This window comes from Bos grunniens, chromosome 20 (genome assembly GCF_055505025.1).
Source record: "Bos grunniens cultivar Pamir isolate PY7600 chromosome 20, Bosgru_T2T1.0, whole genome shotgun sequence".
Classification (NCBI taxonomy): domain Eukaryota; kingdom Metazoa; phylum Chordata; class Mammalia; order Artiodactyla; family Bovidae; genus Bos; species Bos grunniens.
The window spans coordinates 72,447,990-72,459,122 of record NC_141184.1 but is presented as its reverse complement, the minus strand read 5'-3'; the positions used below and the strand labels follow the sequence as shown (position 1 = coordinate 72,459,122).

The 11,133-nt window shown below is 46.0% G+C and overlaps 1 long non-coding RNA gene across 2 annotated transcripts; it reads right to left on the bottom strand.

Moving 5' to 3' along the window:
- Nucleotides 1-235: 235 nt before the first annotated feature.
- Nucleotides 236-11,111, bottom strand: LOC147350707 (uncharacterized). Of its 2 annotated transcripts, none has more exons than XR_015149068.1 (2): nucleotides 10,800-11,085; nucleotides 236-1,160 (listed from the first exon to the last, which is right to left on the bottom strand). It is a non-coding gene; the product is annotated as an uncharacterized LOC147350707 (long non-coding RNA). The 2 variants fall into 2 exon arrangements; XR_015149067.1 differs by lacking the exon at nucleotides 236-1,160 and adding an exon at nucleotides 4,997-6,950 and having other exon boundaries at nucleotides 10,800-11,111.
- Nucleotides 11,112-11,133: the final 22 nt, after the last annotated feature.

Below are 11,133 nucleotides of genomic sequence, written 5' to 3'. Positions count from 1 at the left end.
AGCTCATTAACTTCATAGTATCTAAAACCAAAGCTGGTATATCGATGGCAGCACTGCCAGATGTTGAGGGTTTCAGGTAAAAGATGGAATTTGTCTCAGGTTTTTGCTGAAGGGGACCTGGGGGGTCCCTGCTTGCAGTTTTCTGGAATAGGTTTCCTTTCAATGTCAGATTTAGACTTACAATCTTTTGCCCAATGCATTCCTCTACTGTAGCGAGGGCAGATTTTTGGAGGTCTTTTATCTTTATATATTTTTCTTTTCTTTTTTTTTTAAGCTTTCTTAGGGCTGTCCCTTTTCAAATGGTTCTTATTTCCACATGTAAAGCATCCTTTATTTCCCTTTCTTAAGGCAGCAGCTATTGTTTCAGCTACCATTTGCATCTTTTGAGTTTCTAATCCTAGATTGCGACAAGCCTTCAAATAATCAATAGTCCCTTTCTCACGAATTGGAGCCATAGCTTTTTGACATCCCTGATTTGCATTATCACATAATGCAGGTAATTTGCAAGTAATTAAAGGTGTTTTAATCAACATGGTGTGGGCATATATACTGTCTTACAAGGTAGTTATTCTCAGCAAAGATAAAGATTAAAATTCCAGACTTACAAAACATAGGCAATCCATATCAAAGAGAGAGAGAGTTGTAAAGCAAATAATTTCTCTAGTTGCCTTTTGGCTTCTCCAAATACACTACGGGAAATAGCAGTTTCTAATCTAGCTAAAAAATCAGCATGCATTTCGTTAGATCCCTGAACTTTAAATAAGTGATGAATTAAAGTAGAAAAGTGATGGGGCTTTCCAGCCTTTTTACCCATGTCTTAGTACTTACCGGCCTCAATAGGCCCTGGGGTCACTCCGTCCAAGAATCTGCCTACGTGCACCAAGTCCCTGTTCTGGGTGCCACTTGTTGAGGTCCTTTAATGGACCGGAACTTGGTGGTCCGGAGTTGACGACAAGAAGGTAAGGGACAGAAAGAGGCTGATATTCCTTGGCTTATGCAGAAAGCCAATAAAGCCCCCGACACAGGGCTTGCTCTGTTCACAGAGGCCTCAGGTGCCCTCTCAATGGAGTGAACATGCAAAGTGCCTTCTCGAGAGGGTCTTAGAAGCCCAGGCAGGAAAGTGAATTCAGAGAGCCTCTGCAGAGCTCCAAGGGATCAGCCTGAAAAAGAGATAGAGAGAGAGAGAGAGAAAGACACGGGGACCAGAGCTCTGATGGAACAAAGGTGTTTTAATCAACATGGTGTGGAAATACATACTGTCTTACAAGGTAGTTATTCTCAGCAAAGATAAAGATTAAAATTCCAGACTTACAAAACATAGGCGAACCATATTAAAGAGAGAGAGAGTTGTAAACAGTCACTTTTACCGTATGGTTCACAAGAAGGAAGAGGGTACTTATCACTATATAGAAAAATTAATGAAGGCAATGCCTGGATTCTTCGGCCAGCAGGAGAGGCTTGCCTCTCCTCTTAATTCCTGAGTATTCAGGAATTAATAAGGAGCAGAGAATTCCTGACAGATCCAAAACAGCACACAGGAAGCCTCCTGTTAAATGCATCCTGACATCACCTCAGGCCACTCTCCTTACAGGACTTGGGCCGAGGCCAAGTTCTTCCTTGTCTTGGCCTTTGCCTTGGGGTTGCAGCACTGAAAAAGCGCCCACAGCCGGGCCCTTCTGCAACCCATCCTCGCGGATGGGGGCAGCCCCCCACTCGGGGGCAACTGCTGTTTCACGGTAGGATACCTCCGCTCCTGAGCTATAACCACCAATCTCACACTACAACCACTGCTATTCACACTATGACCACCGCTCTCACACACACTGCTCTCACACACACCACTCCCACACTATGACCACTGCTCTCACACTATGACCAATAGCACCACTGTCTCAAGGAGAAATGGCACGAAGGCTCTGCCTCCAGCACGTCTCCCAGGAGCCCAGAACCGGAACCCACTCAGTCACAAGGGGCTCTGTCGTAACAGGGGGGCTGGGCTCAGGCCCACCGTCAAGGGTACAGAGAGGGGGGACGGGCTGCCAAAAAGATGACAGGTGAGTGTGGGGTGCGGGAGAAGGAAGGCCGTGCCCATGGCTCAGGCCCCCTGTCAAACATGACCCTGCAAGGTACTGGGTCACAGTCGAACCGACCAGTATAAACTCTTTCAGAAACCACCACCCCTGGGAATGAGCACGTCTTCTAAGTGGGCTTCTGCACCCCTTTAAGCCCCAAACAAGCCTCCAGTGAGGCTACTGAAAGGGCACCCATGAACTCAAGGGCGTCCCCAGAATCCACCCGGCTGAGGAGGACTCACCACGCTAGCTGCCCCTCACTCTCACCCTGAGCTCAGTCCTCCCTGACTGACTCCCTCACTCAAGCTCAGCAAGGGCTTGACCAACCTCGCTCCAGGTACTTAAAATGAACCCACAGTGGGTACAGGGGTTCATTCAACCTGCTGTGAACTCATCCTTTTAACTTCAACCCTGGGCTGTCAGATGACTCTGCTCCGTGGGGGCTGCAAGGTGGAGGTTCAGGGATGTCCCTGCCTCGAGCCGTGACAGCCAGTGCCTCGCAGACGCCACCAGGTGCTGCCCCACCCTCCGCCCCCGAGTCTCCCACCCCTCTCCTGGCCCCACTCCCACCCTTGCGGCTCTCCACTTGCCAGGGCACAGGCCACTTGCTCCTGGCTCAGCCTGGACCTCTGCTGTCACTTGAGGGCCTCAGTCCCCAGGGTGCTTGGGGTCCTATATCCACCCATCTCACCAATTACACACTCTGGGAGAGACAGAGTACAGTTTGGGGTCCTGCCCACAGTTCACCCTGAACACGTTCTCTTTTTTTGGCTTTATCTACTGGAGTTCTCTGAGATGTGTTTTTAAAACCTCAACTGTTGCTTTCAAAAAGACTGTAAAATCACTGTGCTCAACTTTAAGAATAAAATCTTCATTTTCCACCTTAAAGTAAAACTGGAGGGAAAACTAAAAGCAGTCATTTTTTCAAACTGAAAAAGAAAACCCACATGTGACCATGTCACAGAATACAGGTCACGTAACCCCTCCCTCCTCAGCCTTGGCCTCCACCACCAGCAGCCCGTCGTCGCAAGGCCTGCCCTGGGCCGGCAGGGGCAAGGGAAGAGGGGAGACCGGCTCCTCTGTCTCCAGGCCACGTCGGCTGCTTGCTCCACCTCCTTCCCAAGTTCACGTGGCACTGAAACAGCCTGGGCAAGCTGGGGATTCTGACCAGAAACACAACCGTGGGTACTTAGCAAGGACACCTGGTTCTTGTTTTCCCCAGTATCAAAGTTGATCAATACAAGTACTGTGACTGTTGCATGTGGCTTCAGATGACAGACTACACCCAGGGTGTCCCCACATCCAGTGACAGATGCAAGCAGCTTGTAGGTCAGCCTACCGAGAACTAGAAAAGCTAAATACAGTTTAAAAAGAGGTCCTTAGGCAGCCACAATCCAAGATTTCAAACAAAAGGGAAGCCCAGTGAGGGAACTGAAGACTGAGAGGCCCGCTCCTTCCCTTGGGCCATCTGAACAAAGCCGACTCTGCGAAGAAAAGGCAGGGAAAAAGTCAAGCAGAGGGGACTGGATAACACAGCTCTGGATGGTTCCTTGGGCTGGGAAGACAAAAATTTGTGTGCAGGCCTAGAGAATCAGTTCGGATATCAGAAAATGTACCCAACACTCTGCCCGAACTGGTTGAGCACTATCTGTCACCTCGTGGTGCTCAGGAGACAGATGGTGGGCTTCAGGACCTGCTGAGAAGAGGGCGGCCCTGGGAGGCAGCCCAGGCTTCCAGATGGAGACGCTGGAAAGCTCCTCCCTGGGCTCGGGGGGAAAGGTGGGTGAAGGCTGCTGAAACTGAGCTTACAAGGAACCCCCAGCCTCAAGTCCCTCAGGCCCTGAGTGAACAGACAGCTCTGTCCCCACTGGAGGTCTGTGTTAGAGGAGACTCTGGAGAAGACAGCATCACTCAGAACCTCTAGGGTTTTCCAAACATAATGTCCAACATGCAATCAAAAAAGCAAAAGAGGGTGTAACAACAAACAGGACCAAGAGAAAAAAAAAAAAAAAAACTGAACCAGATCCAGAGGTATCAGATGTATATCAGCATATCAGAGGTATGCTAGAGGTATTAGATGCAAATGTCACCTGTTGAAAAATATACTTGACGAAAGGAAAACTTTCTGAGAATCAAAACTGACTCTCGAACTTTACAATAACAGTGACTGAATTTAAGAACTCAGTCTCTGGCCTTAACATCAAATTGGACATAGCTGAAGAGATGATCAGTGAACTGAAGGATGGGTCAGGTAAAAATATATATAAGAGAGAAAAAAAGGATAGAATATATTGAAGGAGCCCCATGTTAAACTACGTTGTTAAAAAGTATAAATGGGGACCCTCATGGTGGAGAAAAGACAGAAAGGGGAATAAGAAATGCCTCCAGGGGTTGAAACGAAAGAGCCTCTTGATGAAAGTGAAAGAGGAGAGTAAAAAAGCTGGCAAAACTCAACATTCCAAAAAATGAAGATCATGGCATCCGGCCCCAGCACTACGTGGCAAATAAATGGGGCAACAATGGAAACAGTGACAGACTTTATTTTTTGGGCTCCATAATTACTGTAGACAGTGAAATTAGAAGATGCTTGCTCCTTGGAAGGAAAGCTATGCCAAACCTAGACAGCATATTAAAAAGCAGAGACTATTTTGCCGACAAAGGTCATTTAGTCAAAGCTATGGTTTTTCCAGTAGTCATGTATGGATGTGAGAGTTGCCCCATGAAGAAGGCTGAACGCCGAAGAATCGATGCTTCTGAACTGGGGAGTTGGAGAAGACTCTTGAGAGACCTGTGGACTGCCAGGAGATCCAACAAGTCACTCCTAAAGCAAATCAGACCTGAACATTCACTGCAAAGAGTGATGCCGAAGCTCCAATATTTTGGCCACCTGCTGCGAAGGACTGACTCATTGGAAAAGAACCTGATGCTGGGGAAGACTGAAGGCAGGAGGAGAAGGGGACGACAGAGGATGAGATGGTTGGATGGCATCAATGACTCGATGGTCATGAGCCTGAGCGAGCTCGGGGAGTTGGTGATGGACAGAGAAGCCTGGTGTGCTGCAGTCCATGGGGTCGCAACGGGGCAGATACGGAGCGACTGAACTGGCTGACAGGCACAGTGGCAAGAGTTGGTTCAAGAATCAGACCACTGACTCAAAAATGAAACCACACATTGGTTTCAGCAGCTCTGCAGGTGCCTAAGGCAAGAACAGCATGTTCAAGCGCTCAGAGGAAAAAGGTGTGGCTTTTAGTGGCACAGCAACACTGAGAGCTGACTTTCCAAGAACAAGGAAGTCAGAAGATAATGGACTGGCATCTGTAAAATGCTGAAAAACAAATAACCACCAACCTGGAATTCTATACTCAACAAAAATACTCTTCGAATGTGAAAGCAAAATAGAGACTTTGAGGGCAAAGGGAAATGAGACAATTCATCACCCACACACATGAACTAAAAAAATATTCAGGCAGTGCTTTGGGAAAAAGAAAAGTAGTCTATGACGGAAATATAAAAAACAAGTAGAGACCAACAACGAGGTAACTGTGAGGGTAAATATTAACTCTACAAAACAATGATGTTAACGCCAAATATATATCTAACAGTTCAAAGTGTAACAGTGACAAGGAGGAAACAGTCGAGTCAGGGAGGCAGTAAAGTACTAAGTTAGGCTTGAGTGTAAAACACACGCTGTGTCTGCAAATATGCACCTAACAACCTGACAGAGGAGCACAGAACTAGAGAAACACTTCAAACTTCTAAAAGAAGGCAAGAGCAAAGAACACAGACTAGGTGGGACAAACAGAAAACACACAGCAACATGGTGTCTACACACTGAATATCAACATTATAAACACAGCAAACACTCTCATTAAAAGATAAAGTGTCATACTGATTCCAATGAAAACTGTACACTATTCACAGAGCTACATGTTAAGATGGAATATCTTTTAGACAGGTGAAACTAAAAGATACCCAGGCCAACAAGGACAGAAAACTGATGTGGCAACATCACTGTCAAATAGTCTCTAAAGAAAGAAGCATTTCTAGTGATAAAAAGGAGCATCTCATACTGACACAAGTTCAGTCTAGCAAGAAGATGAGGATTCTAAATTTGAATGTACCTAATAACATAACCTCAAAATATCAATACATAAAAACTGACAGAAATAGAAAAGGAGTAACAGCCGAGTTCATAATCCCAGTGGGAGATATTAAAGACACCTCTCTCGTGGAACTGGCCCCCCTGGTATGTAGTCACCTGCAGCCATGAAGTACCTGAAATATGGCTGGCTCTACAATGAGATGCGCTGCAAGCCTAAAACACATACTGGATTTTAAAGACTGAGCATGAAAAAAAGAATGTGAACTATTTCATTAGGTTTTATCATGTTGATTACACACTGAAATGATATTTTATGTGTGCTAAAATAAAATATATTACAGGTAATTTCACCTACTTCTGCTTTTACTCAATGTGGCTACTGGAATCGGAATTACATGAGTGACAAGCCTGATCTGACTGATACACATGGAACATTGCATCCCACTGATACATATTATTTTCAAGAGCCAAAGGAACATATAACAAAAAGAATATATATTGGGCCATTAGGAAAGCACAAATTATTTCAAAGGACTGAAATAATGCAGGGTATACTTAGCGATTGCAATGGGCTGATGGTTTATGGGCCCTCAAACTTCATCCGGCAGGTGGTGATGATCCAAGGAGGCAGGCACTCTGGGAGGGGTCAGGCCAGGAGGGAATGGGCTCCTGTGCTGCGAGAACAGGGAGAAGCAGCAGGCAGTCTAGGAACCAGGAAACAGGCCTCACCAGACGAGGCACCTGCTGGTGATCTTGGGACTCCCCAGCCTCCAGGCCTACAAGAAACAACTTTCTGTTGTTTATCAGCTAGTCTACGGGATTTATAACAGTAGCCCCAAAAGCCTACAACACGGCTCTTCATGGAATTAAGCTAGAAATCAAACAAGGGTCACTAGAAAAACCTCCCCAAACATTCGGAAGTTAAATGACATACTGCTTGAAGAATTTCCTGATTAATAATTTTAAAAAACACAATGAAAATTAGAAAATACTTTTCCATAAAAGATAATGAAAATCTGGCTTATTCAAACCTGTGGGATGCAGCGAACTATGTTTAGAGGGTAACTTAAAGCCTTAAACACGTACACTGGAAAAGAAGGAAGGCTAAAAATCAATTAAGCCTCCCTCCCAAGAAACCAGAAAAAACACCATAGCGAATGAAACACAAGGCAGATGGAAAAAAAAAAAAAAAAGAAAGAGCAGAAAACAAGGAAACAGAAAGCAAATATGAAGTTTCTTTAAAAAGAAAGCCAAAAGTTGGCACTTTGAAAGGAATGATAAAAACTGATAAACCCCTAGAAAGACTTATTAAGAAAAAGAGACAAAGCACAAATCACCAGCATCGAGGGTTTTTAAAAGGGGAGACAACACATCTTGCAGATAAGAAAGATATTATGAACCACAGTTCACTTACTAACTGGAGAGTCTGCTCATCTCAATAAATTCCTAGCAGAGGGGGAAATGTTTTACTGAAATAGACCCACGAAGACATACAATATGAGAAAATTTTATTTGCATGAAAAAAATTACATCTGAAATTAAAAGCCTCCCCACAATGAAACCAACTGGTTTTGCCAATCAGTTTTTCCAAAAATCTAGGGAAGAAAACAGTAGTCTCACAGGAATTCTCGGGGTAAACAAGGAACACTCTGCAAACTTGTTTTATAAGACTAGCATAACCTTGATACTAAAACCAACAAGGAAGAAGTACAAGAAAGTAAAATTACAGACTCTGAGTATAGATGAAATAATCCTAAATAAAACACTAACAAGTAAAGTCCAACTGAAGGAGAATACATTGAGATCAGGTTGGGGTTGTTTTAGAATCACAAAATTTTTAAAAGTTAAATCACCACATAAAAGAAAAATCACCTGTTTCAAAATCTGCAGAAGATAAACTTAAGAATTTTTAATGTAATAATTTTAGTTCATGACTAAGAAAAAACTGCTTAGTAAACTAACAGAGAAGAATTTACATATTTTGATAAAAATATCTACAAAAAAGCTAATATCCTGTGTGATGGTGAAATAGTGAAAGCTTTTCCTCTGATAATTGGACAGAGACAAGAATACTTATTCTCACTACTTCTGTTCACCACTGTACTGGAGATCCTAGTCCGTACAATAAGTCAAGAAAAAGGAAAGGGTTATCACAGTTGCAAAGGGGAAAAAAAAGAACTTATTTGCAGACATAATTGTGTATACAAAAAAAAAATACAATTAGAAGGATTTGAAGTAAGTGGATTTACCAAGGGAATATAGACAAGTCAATTCTATCTCTATTAGGAATTTATAATGGCACTAAAAATATCAAGTTATCTAATTAAACATGTGCAAAACATACAGCAAACTATAAACTTCTAAGATAAATAAGATCTAAAAAAATGGAGAGCTATCTGTATTGTGTTCATGGATTATAAGAACAACATAAAAGGCACACACACACACACACACAGAGTTAATCGTGTGAGGCGATGCGAATGTGGGGCAATCATTCCACGACGTCTATGGGCATCAAGTCATCACAATGTAGACTTGAAATACACACAAACTGTATCTGTCAATGACTCCTTAGTGAAGCTGGGGGTCTAAAATCGGCGCTTGGCACCTGGTAGCTGGCAGGTGTGGGAACCGGGGTTCACATGCAGGCTGTACACACTCTTAATCACAGGTGAGACTTGAGGCAACCCAGCAACTCTCCATTTTTTTTTTTCTGTTTTGCTCTGTTCCCCTTGCCATTTGTGTTTAACAGATACCCAGTATCGAGTGAGCAGCGTCAATGCAGCAATAATGTTTTCCCATCTAAGGCGGGAGCATGTAACACTAGCAGACTTCCCAATCGCCCTGAGATAACTGGAGTGCCCCATCACAACAGAAAGCAAAGAAACACGACAGTCCCCGAGAGAGAGTTGCCCCACGGCAGGGGGAACTAGGTCCACCGGACGTCCCAAGGGGACGCTCAGGGGCTTGGAGCCCAGGCTGGGCCCCGCAGCTTGAGACCACACTTGCCTTTCCACCTTTCTGCCGGTCCTGGCAGAAGAAAGCCAGGCCATGGAAGGGGGAAGGTGTGGCTGGCCCGTGGGACTCAGGGCAGGACTGACTTCCGTCTGTGCTGGGCTCCATGTCCAGTCACCACCCTTGGTGTGTACAAAGCTCTTGAGATCATTGTAGGTTTTTGGCAAAAAAGCAATGGAGCTGAAGTCACTTAGGATGGCTTTTAAGGAAAAAAATCCTCACTGAGGATTCCCTCAGCACCAGCCTCGGCCCCTAGTGAGATGCAGACTCCTGGTCATCCATGGCTGTGCCCGCAGCCCACCAGCTCCAGGAAAGGACTCCGCCTTCTCTTCTCTGTGTGCCATGAACCTGCACAGTGGGCCTTCAGAACCTCAGGAGACTCACCCCACCCCCACTGTAGCCAGAACCCTCCCCAGGCATTAAAACAGCTGTGGAGTCACTTTGGCCCAAGCCCTGGTTACGGATCCCTAGAGCCCACTACAGCCTCTACAGCATGATTAATCAGGCCCTTTACACACAGATTGCTGCCTGTCAGATCTGAGCTTTGGATTCATGGTCAGCTCTGTCCCTCCCGTGGCAGCCAGGTGGGCCGCAATGCAGACAAAGGAGCTCAGGAGCTGAGTGTCAAGGGAAGCATTGAAAGGACAGCGATGGATGCAACCTGTTGCAAACTGAAGGAGGGTCCCTGCATGTCTCAGAAACGGCCTCTGGTGTGCAGGTGTGGAGGAGGGCCCCCACGGTGCAAAGGAAAGAGAGGTACTCGGGGGCAAAGGCTCTTGGCCTCTCCGGTAGCAGCTCCAGGTGGTAGCTCGTGAACAGTGGACAGCCAATGTGGTCACATGAGCGTGACACTTATTCCCTCACAAAGAAAGAGAAAGGGGGCAGGGTGTGGGAGTACCCGGAGGGTGTGGTGGGGAGGATGAAGAGAGGTGTCCCTCCTCTCTTCAGTGCAAATTGCTTTTGTGAGTCTCAGAGCTGCCAGAAGGCAGTTACCAAGTCAGGTCCCCACAGTATCCAGTGTGGGCTGGGTGCCTTAGCCCCCGTCACATGGACAAGCCACACCACATGGCTTCCCTGAGTTCTAACAGAAGATCGGGGGGTTTTGTCTAGGTACACACTTCCTTGCTGTAGCTGTGTTACCCACTTCTGTGAGCCCCCGTTTTGTCCTCTAGATAAAGGACATCAATTGCTACCTTAGCAGGTTGCCAGCTTAATCCCATGAAGACTAATTAGGGTAATCCTACAATTAATATCTGGCCTTAAGAGATATCAATGAATAGCTGGCCTTAAGAGATATCAATGAATAGCTGGCCTTAAGAGATACTGGGCTTCCCTGATAGCTCAGCTGGTAATGAATCCTCCTGCCATGAGGAGACCCTGGTTTGATTCCTGGGTTGGGCATGCTGATCCACTACAGAAGGGAAAGGCTACCCACTCCAGTATTCTGGCCTGCAGAATTCCATGGACTGTATAGCCCATGGGGTTGCCAAGAGTTAGACATGACTGAGGGACTTTCACTTCACTTTCAAGAGATATGACCTGAATCCAGATTAAACTGAAGTCTCCCAGTATCATCTGGCATTTCTTCCCTGAAGCCAGCCAAAACTCACAGAGGAGCATTTCCAGGGTCTCCACGTAGCCAGCTGGACAGAAAATCCAGTGTGGTTCAAACAAGCTGACAGACAAGCAGGAGAGGACTCACGGGCAGACGGCCTCCCTCTGGCCTCAGGGCAGCTCCCAGACCACAGCAAGAACTGGCGCTCTCAACCCCTGGGCTCAGCAGTGCCCTCCTTCTCAGGCCGGCGGCTCTACCCTGACGGGCGCAGGAAGGCCACCAACTGCCCCAGGCTGACCTCAATCCCCTCCCACAGCTGTAGCCTGACCTCACCTGGCCTCACCCCTTCCGGCAGAACCAGCCCTCCTCTTCCCTTGATTCCAGTGTGA